The following is a 24,599-nucleotide window of genomic DNA, read 5'->3' as shown; positions in this document are numbered from 1 at the left end:
GAGTCACCTTGGGTACAAAGGCCAGCCTAGACCCAAAAGAGTTGACAGCGGGGCTGGAATCCTAGCCTTGTCCACGAAGAAAGGGCGCAGGGGAGGACAGCTGTTGCGCGCCCCGAGCAGTTCCTACCTGGGCTCTGTATTGGTAGTGTTTCGGAAAACAACTACATTTCCCAGGGTGCAGTTCGGCCGCCTGGTCGCCCCTTCCCGGCGCTCCACCCACCCCGCCTGCCTTGCCCCGCCTCTCCTGGGCCCCGCTCGTATATAGGCGCCGAATGGCCCGACGGCCGGCAGAGCGCGGAGGCGGCGCGGCCGCGCGGGTTTGCGGGCACTCTAGGTGGATGTGACCAGCCCAGCTGGCGTCCCCCGCCGCGCTCTTCCTCCCTGGCCCCTCGTTCCCCGAGACCACCCACCGTATGCCGCCCGGACCTGCAAACCCGAGGCCGAGAGCTGATGTGCTCCTACCACTTTCCCGCACCGGGCAAAGGGCTTCCCGGCATGGATCTCTATGTGTTCGCGCCGGCGATGCGCAGTGAAGAAAGGCAAGGGGCTGCGGACGCGCTCGGTACTCTACGAGCGGGAGAAAGCAAGATGCGCTCGCCGGGATCCGCGGGGCCCTGCCCGCGTCGCCCGCTCGCCCCCAGGCCCGGGAAACGCGGCGCCTTGGGAATCTCTCCAGCGAAATCCCGGATCTCCACGGCTCCCGAGGGCAGAGGCCGGGGCTGCCTTTGGTTTTGAATGGAAGGTGAGGAATGGGATGGGGCCTCCGGATACCCAAACGTGGATTACTTGGTGCGTTATCAGCCGGGCTACGAAGATGCACGTCTCCACGGCGGATTGATTCATTCTGCTTGACAGTCGGGTCTCTGACCTGGAGGTAGGTTTCCCTGCTGTTCGGGGGTGGGGATTTCAATTGTCCCCGTCCCCATCTCCCGCATCGCTTTCGTCTCCGGTTTTGGGTTGTAACTGACATCTCGGAGGTCCTTTTAGCCATCCCTCCGCCTCCAGGAGGAGCTGATTGGCCTGCTTCGCGGTGGTCGCGCGCGTCCCCGGCGCCCTCGGTAACTGCCCTTCAGTCCCCAATGCCGCCAAGCCTGGCTGCCCCGCGGCGCAGAAGCTCAGCCTGGGGAAAGGCCCCCGCGTCCTTCGCGCGCCCGCGCGCGGCCCCTGTGCTTACCACCTCACCGCATCGCCCTCCCGGGCCCGTTACTTTGGGAGCGGTGACCACTCGGTGACCCAGAGCGCACCAGGGGCGCAGCGCTTGGAGGTGGTGACCAGGCTGAGCCTCTCTCACCGTTGGGGGACGGGGTGGGGGACGGTGTCTGGATGTCTCTGGTCGCCGGTCCTTGCGTGAGTGGTTTTATGCAAAGACTGGGCCACCTGTCAGGCGGACGCCGGGATGGTGCGGCGAAGGCTCTCTGAATGGGTGGTAGGTGGCAGGGATTCGGTGCAGGACGGCCACCAGCGCCTCGGCCCACCTCCCCCCAGCGCAGCTCGTTAATGGAAGAGGCTTCCGGGCCAACGCGGGAAGGGGACTTGGTCTTGAGACCTGAGCTGAAAGCGAACCGCTCCTGCCTCCGTAGCTCTCCCCTTATCCGCTTGGGTCCGCGCTGTTTTGGGCAGTGCTGTGGCTGCCACTGAGTAGGCGCGGCGTGGAGGTTTTTTGAATGAATGACCGAGTGGGTCCACCTTGGTGTGCCATGTAACCTTCTTTTCCTTCTCTCTCCTTGGCACTTGTCCTCAACTCCAGGACTTTCCCCCTGAAGATGGTTTCCTGGAGATGCTTTTCCAGGTGTGGGATTTCCTCCTCTCCCCCCGCCCTATTGGCAGCCTGGCTGTGAGGACCCATTTCCCACCCAGAAGTCCCTTCTGCATAGACGACTTCTGGAAGCTGGCATGGGCCTCCCTTGGTTTGTGCTTAGGGTGCCTCCAGGGAGCGCCTGCTGGAGGAAGAAGGGAGGAAGGAAGGAGGTCGTTGTGTTGGTCCTCCCTGCTCCCCCGGGAGCGTGTGCCTCTGGCCATAGCCAGGTCCCTGTTCCTGCCCCCACCAGCACTGTTTCTGTGCCCCTTTCCCACCCTCTCCCCGCTGCCACACAGACCCCGCGAGGGGAACCGTTGAAACCGTTCCACTGATGGAGCTCCAGCTCCACAGTCCATCTGATTTTAAAAGTAATCTGGGCTCTTTTTCTTCTGCAGAGAACTACAAAAAAAAAAAAAAAAAAAAAGTGCAGAAAGCCGGGAAAAACACAACCAGTTCCCATAGTAGTGCAGGCAGTTTGACATTGTTTCCTCACTGCCGAAATCTTGCAATATGTACAACTTTGTTTCCTGCCGTTTCCGCCTTCGCTTTTATTTGTAGTGACTGTACTCTGCTACACGCATTGAATCATAATGTGCTTGACAATTCCCCTCTTGTTGGACACTAAGGTGTTTCTGAATTTTTACCCTTGGAAGTAGTGCACTGGTGAGCAGCTTTTATACATAAGAGTTTGTACACTTTTTGGATTATTTCCTTTGGAAAATTCCCAGGACTATCTTTGCTTTCGGTCAGAGTCATGTCTTAAGTCAAAGGAATGCCCCCTTTGGTGGACATTTCCAAGGTGGGCTTGGAGGAAGTGAGCACCACTTATTCAGCAGCAGATACCACATACGGGAGCCAGAATACTGTGGGCCCTGGGAAAATGCTTGCTGAGTGAAGGAATGGTTTGTTTTTCCCAAAGGAAAGACTTGATCAGCATTGGTATGAGAGTAACTTAAACTTTGCCTTCAGGACTGTGATGTAAAGTGTTTAAGCAAGTGCCATAGACTAAGATTTACTAGGCAGCTGAATTCAAAATGCTGTCCTGATTTCAAAAATTAACTTTTGATTTTGATATAAATCTAGATTTACAGGAAAGTTGCAAAAATAGAACATGGAGTCCCTATAGGGCTTACTGTCCCGTTTACCAACTTCCCTCAGTATTAACATCCTATGTATATATAGTGTGGGATTTAACACTGACAATACTTTGAACTGATATCCAGACCTTATTCCAGAACTTCTCCAATTGTCCCAACTAATATCCTTTTTTCTGGTCCAGGATTTCATTTAGGGTCCTGCATTGCAGAAAATGTCCTGGAAAAGAGTGGATGTTGAGAGTGGTTCAGCAGACCATCTTTTTATTTATTTTTTAACCACTTTATTGAGGTGTGATTGGGATACAGAAGCGGCACGTATTTAATACAGCTCGATGCATTTGGTTATAAGTATGCCCTGTGAAATCATAATGACAATCTATGTCCTAAACATACCCATCCCCTCCAAAAGGTTCCTCCTGCCCTCTTTCTTCATTATTATTACTATTTGGTGTGTGATAAGAATACTCAACAAAGAATCTACCCCCTTAGCAAAGGTTTAAGTGTACAATACAGTATTGTTAACTACAGGTTCTATGCGCAGATCACTAGGACCCATCCATCTCCACAGATCATCTTTACTCTGGAGAAGGTTTAAAACTGAGTGGCCCCTTCCAGGTTCTTCCCCAGGTGACCTGGCCCTCCTCTCTGTTCATGGCCAACAGAGCAGATGGGACTCTCCAGGGCCTAGAGGGGAGCGGAGCCCTGACCATGAGTGAGAAAAGTATCTCTGTACCCCCTCTTTGCTTTTCCCCAAACCTCCACCAGGAATGAGTCGCTTATTAAAAATTGGGCTGTAGACTAATGTGCCCCAGCATGTCTTCTGAGGGGTAGGTGTTTGGATGACATCCGGTGTGCGTGAGAGCCAGCCGCGGAATCCACCGTTGACAAGTCCAGCACAATGCCTGTGCGGGTGACTCACGCCACCTGAGTAGCAGGTGTGTCGGGCTGCTAAGTGCGTAGACCCAGCAGAGATGGCATTTCCTGGTTATCTGGGCAGATTTAAAGGGACATGGGTTTCTGCCCTGACCTCATAATGGATGTAGGGTATTGTCACGCAATCCTGGGCTTGGAAGTGATACCCCTCTTCTTCAGGGGACCCGTTTTTCCTGAGGGTGAGGACAGCCAGCCTGGAGGGGTATTTGGAAGTAACTGATGTGGATGGAGGCTGGCTGAATCGTCTTTGCATGAAGAGGCACAAAATCTCAATCGTATATGAATTAGTCATGCGGATGAGAGCAGAGCAGAGGGACTATAGTCAGTAGTTCTGTAATGTCTTTCTGTGTTGACAGATAGTAACTAGGGGTGGAATTAAATAATGCAGATTGCCATTGAATCACTATTTTGTAGACTTGAAACCAGTATATATTGTGTATCAACAATACTTCAATAAAAAAATAAAGAGTGCTCGTGTGCCGCTGAGGAAGCTGGTGAAAGAGGCTCTTCTGCTCAGTGACAGAGACCACGCAGCCTAAGTCTTCCGCCAACAACAGACACTCGAATCTGGGCTGTCTTCTCCAGCCTGGAGCGGTTCCCTGCCGTGGAGGTGACGTTTGTTTGGGATGAGGAGTTTTGAAGTTACTTAGATCTCAACACAACAGACTTGTGTTGTCCAGATAGGGTTCCTCGGTTACTGTTAGGGTCTGGTTGCCCAGACTTGATTTTTCTTTTTCTTTTTTGAGGCACTCCCAGCCTTCTGGTTACAGCTGATACACGGGAGGGTAGCCATCCGCCCCGTGTGCAATGGCGCAGCCATTTTCTCCAACGAGCCAGTTCCAGTGAGGGTCATACCCGGAAGCCTGGGGAGGGGCAGAGGGGTTGGGGATTTTGTGACTAAGCTCTTACGGAACAGCCCTTCTCTCTGCACCTGGCTTGTCTCTCTCCTCAGTGGTTCCTCAGGGCCTTCCTTTCTCAGGAGCTGCAGTTCTTCCCAGGTCTGGGGGGTGCAGGCCAGACTGCTTACTCCTGGCTGCCTCCACCAGTGTTCTGGCCTTCAGGCTGTGGTTTGCAAAAGAATGAATTGCTGGGAGCATCTGATAACAAGGAGTGTTCTTAGCAGCCCTCCCCACTCTGCCCCCATCTTCAGAGACTCTGGGTGGTCAGTCAGGGTGGGGTAGTGCTCAGGGTTCTGCACCTTTAGCAAGGCCCCCAGGCCATCCCATACAGATGGACACACTAAGAAATAGGGACTTGACTGACTTCTTGGCCCCCTAAAGGCGGGACTGAGCCTTTTCCCTCTGAAGCTTACCCAGCCACAAAGTGTTGCTCTTTCTCCTCTTCCAGAAAGCCTTCCTGGCTTACCTCCACCTGGTCTTAGCCCCCATGTACACTTTATTCAGTGTGTTGTTACAGGTTTTGACATAGAAATCTTGCAATCAGGTGCCCTTTGTGTGCTGTTAAGACAGAAAGGGCTGCATTTGGGTGAACATGAAAGGAACTGCTATTCCATGCTTGAGGAATAAATGAGATCTGGGAGCTTGGACTGTTCCCTGTGATAGGCAGCTTCCTGGTACATTTGTTTGGGGTGCCCATGCAGACCACTGCTACTTCTGTTTCTGGCCAGTGTTGCCCTAGGCGATGCCCACTGTCAGCATGGAGCTGGCTGGGGTCCTCCCCATGAAGTTGGCACCCCCTTCTTCAGGTGATGGGTGCACCCAGCTCGGTGTACATGAGGACGAGAATGCTCCCCGGTGAATTTCCTCGTTTTGAATTATGCCAGTGGCTAAAGACACTGCTCAAAATCACTTGGGTTCCCTTGCTTTACTGACTAGGTCTGTGCCTGGAAAAATGTCTCTCTAAAACCCTTCCTGGTTGATCACATGATAACATGGAGGGCCTGGAGGAAGCCTACAGCCTGCAAGAATGCTGAAGTGGCAAGTTTCTGTCAAAGAATTCTTTTTGTAATCTGAGTCATCACCTCCTCCCATATTTGGGTTGTTGGTACAGGTTTTTACATAGAAGTCTTGAAACCAGGTGCTTTTTGCAGTTGGTTAAGATAGAAGTGACCGCATTCAGATGAATGATACAGGGGCGGTGCTTCTGGGCCCCCAGGAATGTCTGCCCTCCAGTCCGGGAGGCCCCCAGGCCTTTGGGAAGTGCCTGTTAAGGGTCTGCTTGGAATGGCTTTGAGACCCATTTGAGGCAAGGTAGGCCCATGCCCTCATTTCACTTGAGTGATTTCCTATGCTCTCCTTTGACCGGACTGAGGAGCCCGAGGGGGACAGGACAGGGAGGGCCATCTCCGCCTGCCCAGGAGCCCATCAGAGATTTCCTGAGGGATTTCAGAGCCATCCGGGGAAGATTTCCTTCCCCTAATTACAGTGGCTTCCCCATCATTTGCCTGTAGACTTCCTCTCTTGCTCATTCACAAATACTGAGTGCTTGCTGGGCGCTCCTGCAGGCATTGCTGCAGTCCCTCATGTCCTTTGGCTGGTGGGCTTTAGTGGCCTTAGGGTCAGCTGGAAGCTGACTGCATTTAGCAGTTTTGGGCAGGGGGCTTCATTGTGCTTTAAGCATGGAAAGGACGGTGTCTGAGATGCTGGCCTTTGGGGACAAATTCTTCAGTTTGTGAGTGAAACCCTCAGAAGCTCTAAGCAACAACTACTCTTTCTGTCATTGCACCTTCTATATTTACTTTTTAAAATTTTAACCGATTTTAATTATGGTAAGCTATACATAGCATAAAATTTACTATCCTAACCATTTTTAAGTGTGCAGTAAATGGCGTTATGTGTATTCACACTGCTGTGTGACCTCACTGCCATCCATGTCCAGAACGTTTTCATCCTCCCAAACTGAAACTCTGTGCCCATTAAACACTAATTCCCACCTCCAGCCCCCGGCACCCCCTGTTCTATTTTCTGCTCTATGAATTTGTCCACTGTTGGGGCCTCGCTGAGTGGAATCCCACAATATTTGTCCTTCTGTGTCTGCCTTATTTCATTGAGCATAATGTCCTCAAGGTTCAACCATGTTGTAGCAGGTGCTGGACTGTCCTTCCTAAGTTCTAAGGCTGGGTGATTTTTCACCGTATGTAGAGGCCGTATTTTATTTATCCATTCATCCATCGATGGACCCTTGGTTGCTTCCACCTTTTGGCTATTGTGAGTAGTGCTGCTGTGAACATGGGTGTGCAAATATCTGTTCTAGTCCCTACTTTTAGTTCTTTTGGTTATCTACCCAGAAGTGGGATTGCTGGATCATACGGCCATCCTATATTTAATTTTTTGAGGAACCACCGTACTCTTTTCCATAGAAGCTGCTGCGTTTTATAGTCCTGTGAGCAAGACGTAGGATTCCAGTTTCTCCACATCCTGGACAACACTTTTGTTTTGTTTTGTTTTTGATAACAACCATCCCAGTGGGTGTGAAGTGGCACTTGGCTCATTGTAAAGGCAGATTGGCCAGGACGGTTAGATTTTTTTCCCCTAGTGTACTCTCAGGGCACCTGTGGGACCTCCTTTTCTCTTTGAGGAGAAAGCTTCACTCAGAGCTAAGTGCCCAGGGAAGTAAGGAGCCTCAGTTTACATGGGTGGCACTCAGCTCCAAATGGGCTGCATCTGTTCTTTCTAACTTAAAAGGGATGGTTATCTGCTGTGTCCTTAGATCCTAGTTAGTTGCTCTGGAGCTTTTCAAGTGGTTCAAGTGCTTTTGTGTCCATATGCCATCTGATGCCACCGTCAATGTGCTGAGATGGTGAGGGGCCACCCTCATGTTCCAGAAGAGGATATTAAAATACAAGTGAGGAAGTGATGCAGGTAGGTGCTGACCCAGGAGCACTGGCCCCCAGCTCCTAGCCGAGCACCCACTGTGAGGGGTGAGCAGGTGGGCAGTGCTGGCACAGGGAGGGAGGGCTGGGTTTTGATCTGAGAGAAACCTAGGGGGCCTCTGCTCTGCCCACTTAGCCTCCCTGGTCAAATTTCATATGTAAGGTTTGCTGAGGGTAGGGTTTTCTTGAAAGAAAATTTTTCAAAATTACTTTTCTGTAGAAGCCTTTCCTGCACAGTTGAATGGCTTAAGAAATGCCTTCTTGAGCACAGGGGTGAGAGGGCAGATTTCTGCGGCAGTTCCCATGAAGAGCCCTGGCCAGTGGCTGGGTTCACATGCTCACCTCTTTTCTGGGGTTTTCTTCCCAAAGCTGTGTGTGGGAAGCTGAGTATTCTGGTTTGTCATTGGGTGGGCGTGTCTGGCCTCAATGGGGGGTTGTGTGGTCACAGTAAATGGTTCTATTGGCCCCAGGGGACCGACTGTGTCTGCTCGGCAGCTTTACCCTGCTTTGCCTCCCAGGCTCTGCGCCTTCCCCCACGGGGGCAGGAGGAAATGGGCCCTGTACCCCCGGAGGCACCACGAATGTTGTACTTTTCCTTTTTATTTTTTTATTGTGATGTTTCTTTTTATTTTTCAAATTGAGCAGCAGCAGGGAACAAAGTTGTTGTTCCTGTGGCTGGGGTGACAGAACAGGACAGTCCCAAGCCTGGAGGCTTTCTTCTTCCTGGGAGGGGAGGAGAAGGGGACGCCTCCCCCGACTCCTCAGGACCCCTCCTCTTCCTCCCGCTTCGTACCTGACTTGTTAGTGTGGCCCCAGAATCAAGCTGAGGGAGGTTTCTCTGAATCTGAGGGAGTCCGTGGCCACTGGCAAGCCAGTTGGGAAGTTGAGATGTTTGGGTTTTTCATTAAACTTCTTGAGCAGAACCCAGTAATACGGTTAACCGCAGCGCTGGGGTGCTCCTCCGTCCTCGTTCCACCTGACCACTGACTGGACTGCTCCGTCTCTCCAGGAATGGCTTTCCCCACCCCTTTCCCCACTCTCTTCTTACCCTGTTCCCCTCCCCCCACATCGTCACTGAACCCGGCTCATTTCCTCTTTTCCAAGCCCCTTCTCCTGCCAAGGTCACCCTGGGCATCTGTCTGCTGGGCACTGTCCTGGGGAAGATGCCTGTGTGGCTGCATTCACGGTTCCCTGGTCAAACTAGCCATTTGATGTTGACTGTCCCCAAAACTAGGACCTGGCCCTATTCCTTCTACATCCCTGTGTAAAGGGCTCAACGATTCGCACCCACTGACTACGTGGGCCACCGCAGCAGCAGTGGTCTCTGTTGGGAAGGAGGGAGGCCAACTTTCGCAGGCTCAGAGCCCTTGGTTGTAGGGTCTCATTTCCTGAATCCCCGTCGCCCTGGATGGGGGCATTATTATCTCAGACATCTGAGGTCAAGAAGCTCTCAGGAGTATCTGGAAGGCTCCAGAGCTTTGAAGGACGGAGCCATGGTTTAAAGTCAGATCTTGGCACATGTGTGACACTGGCTCCTATCCTGCCCCTGTCACCGACATCTGTGTGACCCTGTGCAAGACACTGGGCCTCTCTGTGTTCAGTTTCTCATCCATAAAAGAAGGATATTTTTTTGTTGGTCATTTTTAGTTGCAAGTTACAGAGAAACCGGCTCTAACCAGCTGAACCAAGAGAACTTTGGCTTGTTCACCGACCTGAGAAATCGAGGCGCTATGCCTTTGGGTGATTTGATGGCTCTCTGTATTCGTCCAGTTCTTTTCATTCTTCGGTTTACTTCCTAAGTATGAGTGTGGGCAGGCCCCCTGCTGCGCAGACCCTGAGGGAGAGAATGCCTTTGTCTCAGCATCCCTGAGGTCCCACCCGGAGCCTCCCCCGTGGCCAGAGGTGGAACCCACTGATTGGCTGTCCCGTGGTTGGTCCCAGGTCCCAGGCCTGGATCTGCGGGTGAGGCAGCCCCCTCCCTAGAGCCACTGGGATTCTGCAAACAGACATTGGGGCCCTTAGGAAGCAGAGGTAGAGTCAAAAGCGACACCCACCAAATGTTTGCTATGAATGAACTGACTCTAGGTAAGACACCGGCCTGCCTGGTGGGGCTGGGAATTAATCTGTTTCCCTTTGTATACCAGGGGCTTGCTGATGCTCCGCAAAGGGTGATGAGTGGGGGAACCCCAGCAGTTCTGTCCTCCCCTGGATTTCTGAACCTGAGGGTCTGTTTTCTCATGGGGATTGTCTTGCCGCATCAGGGAGCTGGACAGTTGGCTCTTGGGTCTCCAAGTCCAGCCTTGCAGCGGATCGCCCATGACTGGGTTCTCATTTACCTGCAGTGAAGAGGCTTTACTAGAGTGGCAACTTGATGCTTGAAATGGCATCTCTCACCCCAAGATTTCCTCAGAGCAAAGGAAGACACCTTCCCTAATTCTGAGCCTCTCTAGACTAGTGGTGTTGTGCTCAGTCTATCTTGCAGAGGCAAATTTTGTCTCCTTCTTGGCACAAAAAGCCCAATGACAGGACCCGGGGCTATGGCTTTGTGCAGACTTCTCGCAGGGCTCCTGTGCTTGGTAACCCAGGGAGGGAGACGAGCACCCCGTGGGACCTGGCAAAGGGCTTGTCCTGGATTTGTTTAGGTGTCTCCGCGGTATTCGCACATCCGTGTGCCAGCTTGTGCCCTGGCTTCTGGGGGCTCCTTGTTGGAGAGATGGCTCTGCTCTCCAGGCCGAGGAACTGAAGCCGGCGGACCCTATTTTGCTTGCCGTGTCTGCACGTCACACAGGTAGGCTTTGTTTGAGGAGCCGTGAGTCATGCCCAAGAGTTGTGTGAGCTCCTAAAGGAAGCCAGCTGTCCTCATTTGCCATTGCGAGGAAAAAAGCTCATTGTCTTGGTGATAGGTTATTTCTACTCTGAAGCTTGCCTGTGAATAGCCTTTTAAGGGAAGGTGGAGAAGAGGGAGGTGATTGCCATGTACTGAAGGCTCTGGACTTCCTAGGAAGGTGCTGGCTGCTCTGTACAGTATTGCTCCATTTAGTAGGCGAGGAAGCCGAGGCGCCCAGGCTTACGTTACTTGTGCAAAGTCTCTCTGCTGCTCAGTGGCAGAGCCAGAACATGGTCTGCTTCCAAGTTGGCACACGACTGCGTCCATCTAGCTTCTAGCTGCAAGCTTGGGTCTCTGCTTTTGGAAAGTGCTTGAAGTCACAAGTGAATTTGATAGCGTCTCTATAGCAATGATTCATCCTTTACCTCCTCATCCGCAGTAACCCACTGACAAGTTTAAAATAGTGTTTCCTTTCTCCTCTCCTGATGGAGGTGAGGCTTGCAGTGAAGTCAGTGTTAAAAAAATTGAGACCGAAATTAGCAGACAGGTTCATCTACGAGCGTTTTCCACGATGAGGCCCCCTCACTAACTGCTCCCCTGGCGCCAGGCCTTTCCCCAAGCTCTACCTTTTCTGTTTCGCCATCCTCACTTTCCTGTCCTCGGGTGTAAATCTGGTCGGAGAGCCATAGGTCACTGCACGCCATCTCCCAACTGGCAGGCATGGAGTCAGGATTCAGATGCTGGTCAGTTAATTTTTAAACCAGTGCATTTCTTCACAGAATTGTCTCGACTCTGCTCAGGAGATACACATGTCCCAGTTATGCGTCAGCAGTCCTGAGTCCCTTGTTGAGATCTCACGAAGGATGTTGAGGCCAGATCCTACTGATGGATCCCTATCATGTTTTCATCCTAACATGATGGTTCTGGGCTGTCCTAGGATCCTTGCTCAAGGTTGGGGGCCGCACGTTTGGGTAGGACGGGAAAGTAGACCAGTCCATTATCAAGGCATGAATGGAAGCATTGTGTTGAAGGGTTCTAACTCAGTTACCAGGGAAGTGTTGTGTGTAGTTTACTCCTTGGGCTCAAAGCTTAGCTGAGCTTTCAGAGCAGGCCTGTAACTAAGCTTGCCCTTTTGATGTTCTACTTGGAAATTGGAGGCAATTGTCCTGTGCTGCACCAACTTCACCTCCAAACTGGAGAAGGGCCAGGTGAGAAATCCTTGCCCCATCTGAGCTGCACTGTCCTTTTGCACAAAGAACCTTTTAATTGACAGGTTGAGAGGGTGGTGAACGGAGCTTGTGTGGCTTTGAGGCTGGGGGAGGGATGGGAGTCAGAGTGTGTCTCATTCTTTAGACTGAGTCTTGGATTCTTCCTTCCATTTACTTTCTTTCCCCTTTCTTGGCTTGAAACCTGCGTTGATCTTAAAGAAATGGAGCAGTTCCGTGGCTCTGTCTGCTTGGACTGCAGCTGCATCTCTGCTCTGATGTGGCTGGATTTAATTGGGGAAGAAAATTTCCATTTTCTAGTCAGGGCGTCCAATTCGCCTTTGATTTTTCTTCTCGAAAGTGAAGAGTTTGGGCTGCAAAGAGTAGAATTTGGGAAGCATAGGATTGGGCTTCCACTGGCTCAAGCGAAATGACTTAACATACAGGTGGCATGTATGCTCTCGTGTACAAGGCAGATATGGTCACTAAGCAGCTCCAGGAGCCTTGGTTGGCTTGAGTGGGAAGCCAGGACTGGGGTGCGGGGAGAGGAGTCACTGTGGTGCCCTGGCTAGCGCTTCCTTCCCGGGACCTGCCTCAAAGCCTTCTTCTCCGTGACCTGTTAGCTGCTCCTATCCTTGTGGACCGTGCCCTCCCCTAGCGCTTAGGAACACGCCAGGTGGAGGGGGCATAGAATCCAGTTTTGTGATCCAGTGGTTGCCTAGGTTACAGTTGAATAAACTCACCAGGCAGGTGCTGCCTTTATTTTTGCAACCTGTCCTTTTCTATCCAATCTTTCCCTTCTCTGAACTTGTATTATGCTAAAGCCCTAATATTAGATGTTGTCATGTTTGGTTCACAAGCATGGCTCTTTTTCTTCAATAAAATCAGAGGTGCACGTGCTCTGATTTCACTGCACCTGGCCTGCTGCCGGCCCCAGGAAAGACAACACATACTGGGTGAGCTGACAGGTGGGAGGCCCGTGGTGGTCTGCCATTTCGCTGCTGTGTAGCTGTGGGTGCTGGGTCCGTGGACTCCAGTTCAGTTACCCAAACATCCCATTGGAAAAACAGCTGCACGTCGTGCTTTTGGAAGGTGTTACCGGTCTTTGCTTGTAGTGATCCTGGGCATGGCACGTTTCTATTCCTTATGTGGATAAAATGAAGGTTCCTGTAGTAGGATTCTCACCTGGCCCTCCTTAGCTAACTCACTACACACGTGTGGGCAATGCATCATTATTGACTCTATATAAAGAGCCCTGCTCCTTGCTCTGGGTAATGTGGCACGGCTGTAAGGCTGCACGAGGGCAGAGGCTGGAGTGGTGACAGCACTGAGGACAGAGACAGGGATGGCTGTGTGGGTGGAAAAATCCGGAGACTGGCTTGCTGCATGCAGACTTGCTCTGAGTAAACGGGATTTTCGTGACCTGACACCATGGAAATAAAGTTAGGTATAACCCTTTCACCCCAAGAACGTTTTACTGTCATTTCTTTGGTCACATTGAATCCATAGTGAACTTGCCTGGGGCTGAAACCCATTAGCAAGACAACTGGTGACAGCAGGGTTCACTGGTGACCAAGGGAAAAGAGCAGGTGCCTCATGGAAGGAGTGTTTCAGCGGCCGCACCTGTGGACGGGGAGACACTCGAGTGTCCCCTGTGGACATGTGGTCCTGGAAAGGGGTGGGGGATCGGGGTCCACCCCAAGAGAAAGATAATTTGTTGCTGACTGAAATGGCGTCACTACGAGGTGCTGTGCAAATAGTAAAGGATGTTGTGGCAGCGTGAGAGGCAGCGACCCGAGAGGAAGCAGTGTGGGCGCGCAGGCTGCCTGGTGCCATGGGGCAGGTGGAGGATGTAGGGGAGCCGTCAGCCCCAGAAATGGAGGAGCGGAGGTGTGATGAACAGGAGGGGGTGGAGGTCCGGCACCGGCCTCTCGGGTTGAGACGCCACCCGGCTGAAAGCTGGTGGAGAGCCCGAAGCAGCCGCGGGTTCCTCCAGGAGAGGTGGGGCGCTCCGAGCTCTGCTCCTGTCCTCAGGCTCCAGCACAAAGGGAAATACGGTCTGCTTCTCGGAGGAAGAATTTAAGGGGCCTGTGAAGGTCATGAGGGCCCAGATGTGGGTCGGCTTGAAAAGGCAGGAGCAGACGGAGAGAAATTGGACTGGAGCTGTGGCAGCGACTGGGACCGGAGCGGTGGTTCCGGCTGCTGAGGACGAAGCAGAGGCAGAGATAAAGCAGCAAGACCGGCCCGTGTGTCTGCAGGACCTCCTGCGGGAGAGGCTGGAGAAGGTGGGTGTTGTGAGGCCCACCCGCGGTCCTTTAGGTAAACTCCTTTGAGTAGAACTGGTTTGCATACAGCCAGGGTGTGGCAACGGATCTCCTCAGACTTGAGGGTTATTATAATTTGTTGTAATTTTTGTTATTCGTGTATTGTTGTAGATTGTGGAATTTAATTACAATGTTCCAGCTTCCTTGTACAGAGACCATTGCAGAGGATTGAGGGCACATAGATTGAGGAGAGAATCCTGGAGGGGTGGATAAAGTGAAGGTTCCTGTGGCCAGGATTCTCACCTGGCCCTGGTTGGCTAGCTCACTGCTCACGTGTGGGCAATGCATCATTATTGACTCTATATAAAGAGTGCTGCCCAGTGCTCTGGGTGACACGGCACAGCTGTAAGGCTGCAGGAGGGCAGAGCAGAGGCTGGAGTGGTGGCAGCTCAGAGAACAGAGACTGGGGACAGCTGCTGGGGGTAGAGAGCCCCAGAGGGCGGCTGTGCTGTGCGGGCCGAGAGGCCCAGAGGACGGCTTGCTGCGTGCAGACTAGCTCTGAGTAAACGGGCTTTTAGTGACTGACCTGCCACAGTGGAAATAGTTGGTATAATCGTTTCACCCCAAGAACCTTCTACTGTCATTTCTTTGGTCCCATTGAATCCATAGTGAACTTGCCTGGGCCTGAGACCCATTGGTAAGACACCTTGACATGATGGCTCAGCCAAGAGCCCTGGCCTTTGCCCAGCATTAGTCTCCTACTTCTTGTGACTTTGGGCAAGTCCTGTCACATCTCAGGGCCTCAGTTTCCCCTCTGTGTACCTTAGACATGCACTAGAGGATTCCTGCATTAACTTCAGCGTAGAGGAGGCCTTGTTTCCCTCACTGTTCTTAGCCAATGACCATGAGCAGGGTGGGCAAGAAGACATGCCCTGCTTTTCTCAGTGGGTGCACCCTTCCCACATCTTTTTGCAGCTCTGCTCAGCCTCATGGAAAAGTCCTCAATTAAGGATAAAGGACATCAAACCAGAAAACAGCCTCGCCTGGTAGCAGGCTTTATAAAATATCATTTGTGATAGTGTGGGATGCCCTCAGAAATCTGTTGGGATGACTGTGTACTAAAATAAACAAATAGAAGAGGGCCCTCCTTGCCCTGCGGCAGGAAGGAAGTTTATTTAGGGGTCCTTGGGTGCTCTGCAGCCCCCCCCACTGAACATTTGGTCTCAAACTGCCTTCAAGGAAAGTACAATCAAGGCCCTGCGCTTTGGTAAAAAATGGGATTCTTTTCCCCTTGCTGGTAGGTTCTTTCCAGGTTTTGGATGACAGACCAGACCTGCAAAGACTTCTGCTCTGTGGGGTGGCTGATGGGCTTGCCTTCAGTTGCTCCAGAGGCAGAGACGGCTCTTAGAATCTGAATTGTTCTGGGGAGTGAGACGTGCTCACCACGTCCCCTTCTCCTACCGGCCTCACCTCCCCCCTCCTCTTAGGAAAAAAAAAAAAATCTTTCCCCCTGTCAGCATCTGTGTCTTTAAGAATTCCCTCCATTGTAGCCCTGGGACAGAGACCTCTCTGTGAGAGTCTGTTGGAGGCCCCTCCTCGGGGACACCCTGCCCCCCATATTAAAAGACCATTGGAACAGGCTGCTCTTTCTCCTCTGGAGAGGGTCCCTCTGTCCCAGGCCAAGCAACTCTTAAGGGAGCATTTATCCTGGGCCACTCCGTTTACAAAGACTGTTTGAGTGTCAGATAAACTCAGACCCTCAGGAGAGAGGACAAAACCCCCTTTCTTCCCCGCCCCCTGCGGGGAGACCCACAGAGACTTTGTGCTGGAGAGCTGGGGTCTGAGCAAGCGGAGGAGGGGGCCTGTGGCGGGACCGGAGCAGGGGAGCATCCGGGTTTCTATCCTGTTAGTTTTAAGGTGCATCTCAGCAGGGTGCAGTTGACCAGCACTGTGAAATTATGTCCACTCTCCTCTCCTACAGGCCCCTGAGAAGATCTTTGGAAAGTTTGTTTGGCTTGCCAGGAGAAATCCCTAGTTTCTCCTCTCCTTTTGGATAGGGAAATGTTCACCCACTTGACCAGCCAGGCCCCAGCTGTGTGTGTTTTAGATTTTTGGTCTGAGGGACTTTGGGCAGCAGACATCATGGATAAGCTTGGCTACCTGGGCGTGCATGTGCATGCATGCACCCCGCCTGCGGGGTGTGGATGTTTGGGTGCTCCCAGCCCCCGTGTGTGGCTGTAGCCTTTGCTATACATGGCACAGGGTTTTTCACTCAGTCACATAAACCAGAAGCTATTCACATGGGACTAACGTTTGTTCAGCACCTACTAAGTGCTATGCACCGCATCAACAGCTCAATCCTTAGCATCCTGCAGACCTGGTGTTGCTAGGCTCAGAGCAGGAAAGCGTTGCTAGTATTGCCCAGCAGTGGAAGGTCTGAGGTGCCAGCCCTGCTGTGTCTGATTCTAAAACCTCTGCCTGCTGAGAACTGGAGGCCAGGCCAGAGGGCCCTGGGGGCGTGGCAGGACGGAGGGTGCTGCTGGGCCCTCGTGTTCCTGTGCTGGCTTTGGTTTCGGGCTTGCCCACCACCTCCCGCCTTTCCCCAGCCCCTTCACCCTGCTGCTGGCTGGACTCTGCCTTGTAGGTGCCGGAAAGTGAGGCTGTGTGTTAACAGTCTGCCCAGGACGTGCCATGCCGTGTGCCCTCGGAGGGCTCAGTACCACATGCACCTGCGCTTGTGGGGGATGCAGAGAGGCCTGAGCTGGGAGGGAGGCCCCCAGCTCCTTCGGCATATGAGCTGACTGGGAAATCTTGAGGGCCCTGTGGCCAAGAGAGAGCCTCCTGCCCCACAAATGTCTTAGAGAAGCCCTGACCCAGCCCCCAGCCCCCAGCCCCCAGCCCAGATCTGTGACTGTCCTCTTCCATTTCCTTTTTTCAGGGCAGAGTGGTGGGCCCCGGGGTTGACCTGTGTGTGTGAGCTTGGTGGGGGGGTGGGCAGGAGGGATGGCTCCCAGAACTCCCAGCTTGCCTGTGCCCCACCTTCCTCCGCTGTCCCAGGAGTCAGTGGCCTGGAGGTGGGGTGGGGGTGCCGGGGCAAGAGAAGGACCTTCCCAGCCAGGCTTTATGGCTGAGTTCAGAGCCCCTGTCCACACATCACAGCGGACAGGGCTTCTAGGGGCTCGCATTCCCGTCGCAGGAGGTCTGGCCTTCCCCTCGTCTGGCTGAGCCCAATGTATCCTTGAAGGGCTGGCCCACCCATCGTGGCTGTCTCGAGTGTGACTGGGTGGGCGAGGGTCCCCTCTGAATCGCTGGGAAGTGGTGGGGGAGAAGCATTTGTGCAGACCTGACCTCCTGCAGGTGAAGCTCCGGGCTGTGCAGAGGAGGGGCCCATCTCAGAAGGCACACTGTACCAGGGCGGGCACGGGGGAGGGCGGCATGGGGAATTCAGGAGCTATACGGGGGCGTGGTGGGCAATTAGCTGAGCTCCGTCCACAGCGATATGAGCCCACAGGTACCAGTGACTGCAGAGGACTTAGCCAGGTGGGAGAGCTTGTGCGGGGAGGCATGGGGCAAAAGAGAGGCGGCAGAGTTCTTGTTTTGGTGATGGGGGGTGGGAAGGCTCACGATGGGATTTGTCTGGAGTAGCAGGTGAACATTCGGCTGTTGGAAAAACAGCAGCAGCCCCATCTTGGACAGTTGGATGGTGGGTCTCTGCATGCTTGCTGTGTTCCTGGACTAGCCTCCCAGGACCAGACCAAGAAGATGAGAATTACTGGCCTGAAGCCCCTTCCAGCCTGAGGATCTAGAATAATCCCCAGAGACACTTACCACAGTGGCAACCTCCAGATGGGGTGGATGGGTGTGGATTGGGTTCTCAGTAGCTCCCGGTGGGGTGGCCACCTGTACAGGTGTGCCCTGGCCATTTTTGTACCTGTTCCGCACTTTGTACAGGCTAGTATTCTGGGCACTCTTAGCATATAGAGTTTTCAGTCCCATGGACTTATAGGTTGGTGATGTGAAGCAGGTGACAGGTGCCTTGGACCCTGGGTGGAAGGATTTGGATCTCAGTCTTAGCTTGTTACTTCCCAGATGCATGATTGTGGGCAAGTTTCTCTACCCTTCTGTGCCTCTGTTTCATGGGCAGAATAGCAGGGATGAGTTCTGAAGTCCTGTCCATCTCAAAAAATAAGCCAGGATGTGCACATGTGTGGCTGTGTAAATGTGTCTGGGTCTGTGCCTGGACTCATTGGCTTCCCAGTTCTCCCCAGGACCCAAGTCACTCCTGCCCTGGTTAGGGTGGCATCCCACCTCTCCAGGCCTGTCCAGAGGAGGGTGGGACTTCTGCTGCGGGCTGTGAGGATGTGAAAGCCCTTTGGCCCATCCAGCCTGGCCGAGGGCAGGCGGAGTCGGGTTGGGATCAGAAGTCCAAATGCTCACGTCCCAGGTGGTTGAGTTCTCCAGGGCATCGGCTCCCGTGGCAGTTGGCACAGAGGGTGAGGCGAGGGCTCCGTGCAGTCAGATGGCTGCAGGAGGTGGGGGGAGGCTTCTGGCTTCTCCCACTCCCACAGAAAGCTGGTGGCTTGGGGATTGTTTGGTAGACTCCAGAACCATCCATGTGCAAGTCTGCATTTGAGCAGGATGACATGTGTCTCTTAGTTTGGCTTGTTGGCCCTGCACTGGCACAGCCCACCATCAAACAGCCCTTCTTACCGACTGTCAACCTTCCTCTGTGCCAACAGCCCCTCCCGGAACACGTCCGAGCAGTGTTGTGGATGGTGGGGATTAGTGTTGGAGAAAGTCAGTCTGTGCTTGGCTTAATCCCTTTCTTACCCCTCCCCTCATTGACTTTTTCCAGGGGGCAACGGGAAGCCTTTTTGTTGATGAAAGAGGTGTTTTGGAAAACTTCCTGAACACACTTCTGTTTTATGATCTGTGCTGTTTAGCACCTTTGCATGTGCCCTTCATTTCCAGGCCCGAATGGGAAGAAGGGGGCTGTGTTATTGACGGTGCCCACCGATGCTGTCTCTCTCTGGACTGAATCTCACCTGATAACAGGCGGTGGCAGCAGGGGTGGGGGGGGTGCACTAATAGCACAAGCAGGTTTCTCTTCCGCTGACATAAGATTCCTGCTCTTTCGTTGGGGGAGGGCGACACTTAGCACAAGGGAGACTTTAGACGGGAAAGGGGGAGCTGGGCGGGCTCACGGGCAGTGGCGGGGGTGGGGAGTGTTGTCATTTATTAGGTCTATGAAAACAATACGGGGTTTGTCTCCAGGGTATGGTGGTGCCTGGGGAGGCAAGCCAAGATGGGCCCAAGCAGAAAGAAAACAAGCACAGGTCTGACGAAAATGTGGTGACCCCGAGGAGCAGGGAGAAAAGCACCTTTGTTTAGGGAGGTCAGGGCGAGAGAGGCATGGGGAGGCAGGAAGGACTCGGGGGTGGGAAAACTGCTGCTCCCATTCTGGTACCCTGGGCCCCCCGGGAGGGGCATGAGAAGACGGGGACACCAAGCTGGACACGCGTTCCTGGGGTGGCTACTCCTGCTGCCTTGCATACTGGGGCGGGTTTGGGGGGCACCTGGTCCTTATCAGCTCTGCTCCTTGAGGCCCGAAGGCATGAGGGTCTCCCTGGGGTTGGGAAGGGCCGATGGAGAGACCGGTCTGCCACAGAGAGTGGGCCGGAGTTTCACTTCCCGCTCAGCATGACTGGTCAGTCGGGCGCTGAGCAGAGAAGCCCCCCAGAGCCTGGAAGCAGGCCCTCTGGGATCTGGGGGAAAGGGCACGCATGGGGCACCCTTCCCCTGGCCACACTGCCCTGACGGAGACCTCAGCTGTCTGGAGGCGTCTGGAGGAAGCAGAGGGGACCTTCCCACTGCTCGGAGGTCTCTGGGGTGCTTCCCTCCTGAGACTATGCAAACCCACCCTGAGCACCTCCTCACAGTTTCGTCTTTTCTGCAGACACCCCTGCTGCCCCCTGGAGATGTGTATTCCTAAATCCGGTGATTCACTTTGGTTTCTGACTAATGACTTTTTTTAACCAGCCTGGCTTGTAGACCCCCAGGTGGTTTCCTGTCCCCCTGTCTCCTTGGCAGGAGCTGCCCTCCCTGGTGTGGCCCTACAGCCCCAGGCCCATTTGCCCCTGCCCAGTGCACGCACGCTTGGGGAGCACTGCCAAGCAGTGCCCACCCCTCCGGCAAGGGGTCTGGTTCCCAGGACAGCAGACCTGGCTGCCCACAGGGAGCCCTGGGCTGGGTGACCTTGGACCGCCAGCCCCTTGTCAGTAGGAGCCCTGGTGGAGAATCCTGGTGCTGGGTGTGGACACTCAGCTGGACGCACACGGGCAGGCAGAACCACGCTGGTGGTCAGACCCAGGGGCCTGTTTACCCTGTCGTGCAGTCTCTGACAGGGGAGACGTGTGTGCAGTTGTTACGGCCTCAGCTCTGACTGAGAGGCAGTGAGTGGTAGGTAGTAACTTACTTACGAACACAGTTGCACGTTGTGTTTGAGGACTGATTGTTCTAAGGCAGCCCCCATGCACATACACATGTGCATGTAGACATGCTCAGACACATGCACACACACATGCTTGCACATTTCTCACAGTGACCCTATGAGGAAGGCATGAGTATTATCCCCGTTTTACAGACAAGGAAACTGAGGCACAGAGAGGGCAAGTAACCTATCAAAGATCACGCAGCTGTTAAGTGGTGCAACCTGGCCCCCAGCCCTCGGGCTCCAGAGGCCGTGTTCTAACACTGGGGCTGCTCTGTGCCAGGTGTTTGGTGGTCGTGTCAGCCCTCCCAATAGCCTTACAAGGGCCGTTGTTGATCCTCCTGTGCCAGGAGCAGAGCCCAAGGCTCACAAGTTCAAATGACTTGGCTTAAGGTCACCCACTTGCCAGCTTAGCTCTGTCAACTCTGAAGGCTGGTGCTCCCCAACAGAGTCAGACTGTGTGGTTTCTAGTACCTGATGACAAGTTTTCTTATAGGAGGTTTTGGGTCATTAAAAGTGTGTTTTGCCTTTGAGGCTGGCCTGGAGGAGCCGGCAGGTCCATTGCTCGCCTCCCAGCTGAGAGCACAGTGGTGGGGGGAGGGGGCGCCCAGGGCCCTCTGGCTGCTGGTTGCGGGGCCCCCTCCTTGCCCGCTGGTGTGCTGTTCCTTGTCCTTTTCCCCCCTTTGCCTCCCCTGCCCCCCCCTGCCTCCATTTTTCATGTTTGACGACATGTCAGGCTCATGAAGACAGCCCACATTTCTTCCCTGAAGGAAATGGCTCTTGTCTTCTCTGTTCAATGTTGGGGGTTGGAGCCGGCTTCACAGGGGCCCCCCTCACTGTGTGTAGGGGTCCTGGGGCTGAGGACAGAGGACACATCCTGCCCAGCTGGGTTTGCAGGCTTGAGCTGTGGAGTCTGGGGGGCTCTGAGGGACAAAGGGAAGGTCAAGGACACGGTGTTCTGCAAAGCCAGCCTCTATCGTCTTGCCACGCCCTCCGTCCTTATGGTAATGCAAGGTATCCCCCTGACCTGAAAATGCATCCTCCCTCCTCCTCCTTGCCCACGCATGGCTGCCTCTTCTCAAGGGCACAGGTGCCTGATGACAACTGAGTACCTACTATGGGCCGGGCTCTGCACTGTTCTGTACGTGTTCTGTCTGCTTCCTCCTGACGTCTGCTCTGGAAGGGATCCCACTTTGTGTGTGCTTGTACTGATGTGGCGTGTGATGGTTAGCCCCACCTGGATTTTAAGTCAAGTGCCAAGACTGGAAAGCCGGACCCTCCTGTCTGTGATCGATGCAGGCTCGGTCCCAAGCTCCTGTGAGAAGCCCTCCTGGGGACCCCATTCCCTCCATGCCATAGCTCAACCCTTGAACTTTTCAGCACTGCTTTTTGAGATCCTGTTATGAGAGTCCAGCCTCAACTACTTCGAATTGCTTTTTAAGTGTATCAACAAGGTTGTAAACTTGAAAATAGCTTTTTCTTATATTTGTGTCCCCCAAAGCACCTAGCTTAGTGCTGGGCATGCTGCAGAGATCTGTTTAAGTTCCTGTTACATTGAAAGAAAAGGCTCTCAAAGTGGTGTGTGAGTGCCTGTGATGTGCTGGTGACATTATACGTGCGGGTGAATATTAGTGTCATTTTGCAAATGAGGAAACTGAGGCTTGGAGATGTTGGCGATTGTTCTCAGGATCTGTCAGCTGGGGAGGGGCCCGGCCTCTCTGACCTTGAAGCCCACAGTCTGTCCAGCTGACCAGCCGTCTCTCAGGCTCCAAACACATTCTCAGTTAAGACTTGGCGCGCTGGTGATGGGTGACGGGTGTGACACCCATGCCTGGTTCTTTTTCCCCTGAGCTGTCTCTCTGGACACCGTTTTTTTTAAACTAGTTTTATTGAGATTTAAAGTATATCCTGTAAAATTCATCTCTTGTAAATGTACAACTCAGTGACTTTTAGTAAATTTGTCAAGTTGTGCAACCATCACCACGATGCAGTTTTTAAACATTTCCATCAATTTCCCCCACCCCACCTCCCCATTTTCCTCATGCCCGTTTGCAGTTAGTCTCCACTCCCCTGACCAGCCCTAGGACATTGCTGCTCTGCTTTGAAAGTTTGCCGTTTATGTTATCCATGGAATTATACATCTGTAGTCTTTTGCATCTGGCTGCCGTCGCTTAGTTTGTTTCTGAGAAACGATCACCATTGATTTTTGTATTGAATCTTGGGTGCATGTCCAGACTTAAATACGTGGCAGTGAAAGGGTTAACCAGAAACCTGCAACACAGGTGGCGGTGGATTGGGGCAGGGTGAGGGCTGCACCTGGGGGTCCGAGCACTGTCTTGTCTTCGGCACTTCCTGCCTGGACTCCTGAGCCCTGCGTCCCACTTTGCCAGCCAGCTTTAATGGCCCGGCTTCCGCCTTCCGGGCTGTTCCAGCTTAATTAAGTCATAATGACAGGCGGAGAAGGTCTGTTTTCTGGCAATTAAAGTAAGTGGAAGACTGGAACTTGGTCCAGCCTTCCTCCCAGCCAGGAAGGACTTGACCTCCCACTGCAATGTTTCCGCTCCGCCTAAAGGGGTCTGGGAGGATGTTGGCCTCTTAAGGCCCCCCGTGTGGCGGCTGACTTTTTCCTTCCCTGGCTGATTCTCAAGGTTGTGCACAAGGGTAAAAAATGCCCATTTCATTTCATTTTCAGGCTGCTTCCTCCCTACCCCTCGAACCCTAGTCCAAGGAGACAGGGAGGGAGGAGCCGTTTATTCATTCAGCAAACTCATCTGGAATGCTTGGCACTGGAGGGGAGGAGGGGGGGAGGCAGACACAGCCCCAGACCTCCAGAGGCCCCCTGTTGGGATCTGGGCGAGAAAGCATCAAACAGACGAGGCTGTGACTGCGGGTGTTCAGTAGCAGGATGAACCGAGCCCTGGCCTCCAGGTGAGGGAGACCACATTGCTGCTTGGAATGGTCAAGGAGAAGGTGGCCGTGGAAACTCGAGGGCCAGGTTGCTGGTGGGGGAAGAGGGGACCTTTGCAAGAGGCGACTAAGTTGTGGGCAGCAGAACACGCAGGCTGGCTGGAGGTGGAGGGGAGGCTGATCCCATACTCCCTTTGGACTTGACCATGGGGTTTGGGGGAGGTGTCTTGGGCTCCTGGACACAGGGTCAGGCCTTTCCTCTGCTGCCATTCCTCTGAGGTGCTCCAGAGAGTTTCTTTGGCTCTTTTACACCACTATTGAAACCTCATTTGTTATTCAAAACAACTTTATATTTAAGTACAGTCTCGAATCCCTCACTGTCATGCATTTGCATTTTCGGGGATCTGTTATCCAGTCTGAGTTTGGTTTTTGCAAATCGTATGCAATCTCAGAGCAGGTGGGTTGAATCTAACTTTTGATTTAACCTTTCTGGTTTTGTTTTTTCCACGTCCCTGTGTTGCTTTTGCATTTTGTTTTAAGGCCCGTATGACACTCTGCAAAGCTAATGTCACAGTTGTGTAACACGCTACTGAGTAGTAAGAGACTGCTGGCTTTTCATTGACTCTTGTTCTATCAATGGTGCCCTGAAATTTCTTTTTCGCCATTTTACCTTTTGGCCACCTTGGGTGTGGCAGTAACAGGATGCAAGCTGCTGGCGTATTCCTGGCCCCCAGTTTCTCCTTTTTCTCACTGCTGCCCAGCTCCACATTCTGGAATATTTGGAGACTCTTCAGTTTTGTTCCCAGACATGCCTGGCACCCAGCTGCAGCTGAAGGACTGTTTGCCCCCTTAAGTGGATTTCCAGGCTCAGGGTGAAGTGCGGAAATCTTGAAGGACACTCGAAGGGAAAAGGTTAAGTCTCAGGCTTGCTCCCTGTCCCCAGGGGGCCTTCTATCCGTGTTACCACATTGGCTGTCTCCCTCCCTCTCCCCCTCTTGCCCTCTCTTCCTGCCTTCCCATCCTGGAAGGACCATTAGGCACAGGAGCATTGGAAGGAAGGTAGCAAGCAGCCTGCAAGGAAGGTAGCAAGCAACCTGCACTGGGTTCCTTCCAGGTGTTGAAAAGTCTTCCTCCTTTCGGAAGACTCAGGAGGTCTGAGTCCTAAGCAAATGCCCCTGGAAGGAGAAAAGCTACACTGTACTCATTGTGCTGATGGCCTGGCTCTGAGTGCCACCAATTGCCCTGC

At 53.2% G+C, this 24,599-nt stretch overlaps 1 long non-coding RNA gene across 1 annotated transcript in view; it reads left to right on the top strand.

Annotated features, from left to right (window-relative positions):
- The first annotated feature begins 275 nt into the window (after positions 1-275).
- The window catches only part of LOC118919846 (uncharacterized), a 143,123-nt gene continuing 118,799 nt past the window's right edge, over positions 276-24,599 (top strand). Inside the window, exon 1 of the long non-coding RNA XR_005027684.2 lies at positions 276-874. This is a non-coding gene — a long non-coding RNA (uncharacterized LOC118919846). The remainder of the gene's footprint in view (positions 875-24,599) is intronic.

This window comes from Manis pentadactyla, chromosome 4 (assembly GCF_030020395.1).
Source record: "Manis pentadactyla isolate mManPen7 chromosome 4, mManPen7.hap1, whole genome shotgun sequence".
NCBI lineage: Eukaryota > Metazoa > Chordata > Mammalia > Pholidota > Manidae > Manis > Manis pentadactyla.
Note: the sequence above shows the minus strand (reverse complement) of the source record. Positions and strands in the feature narration are given on the sequence as shown.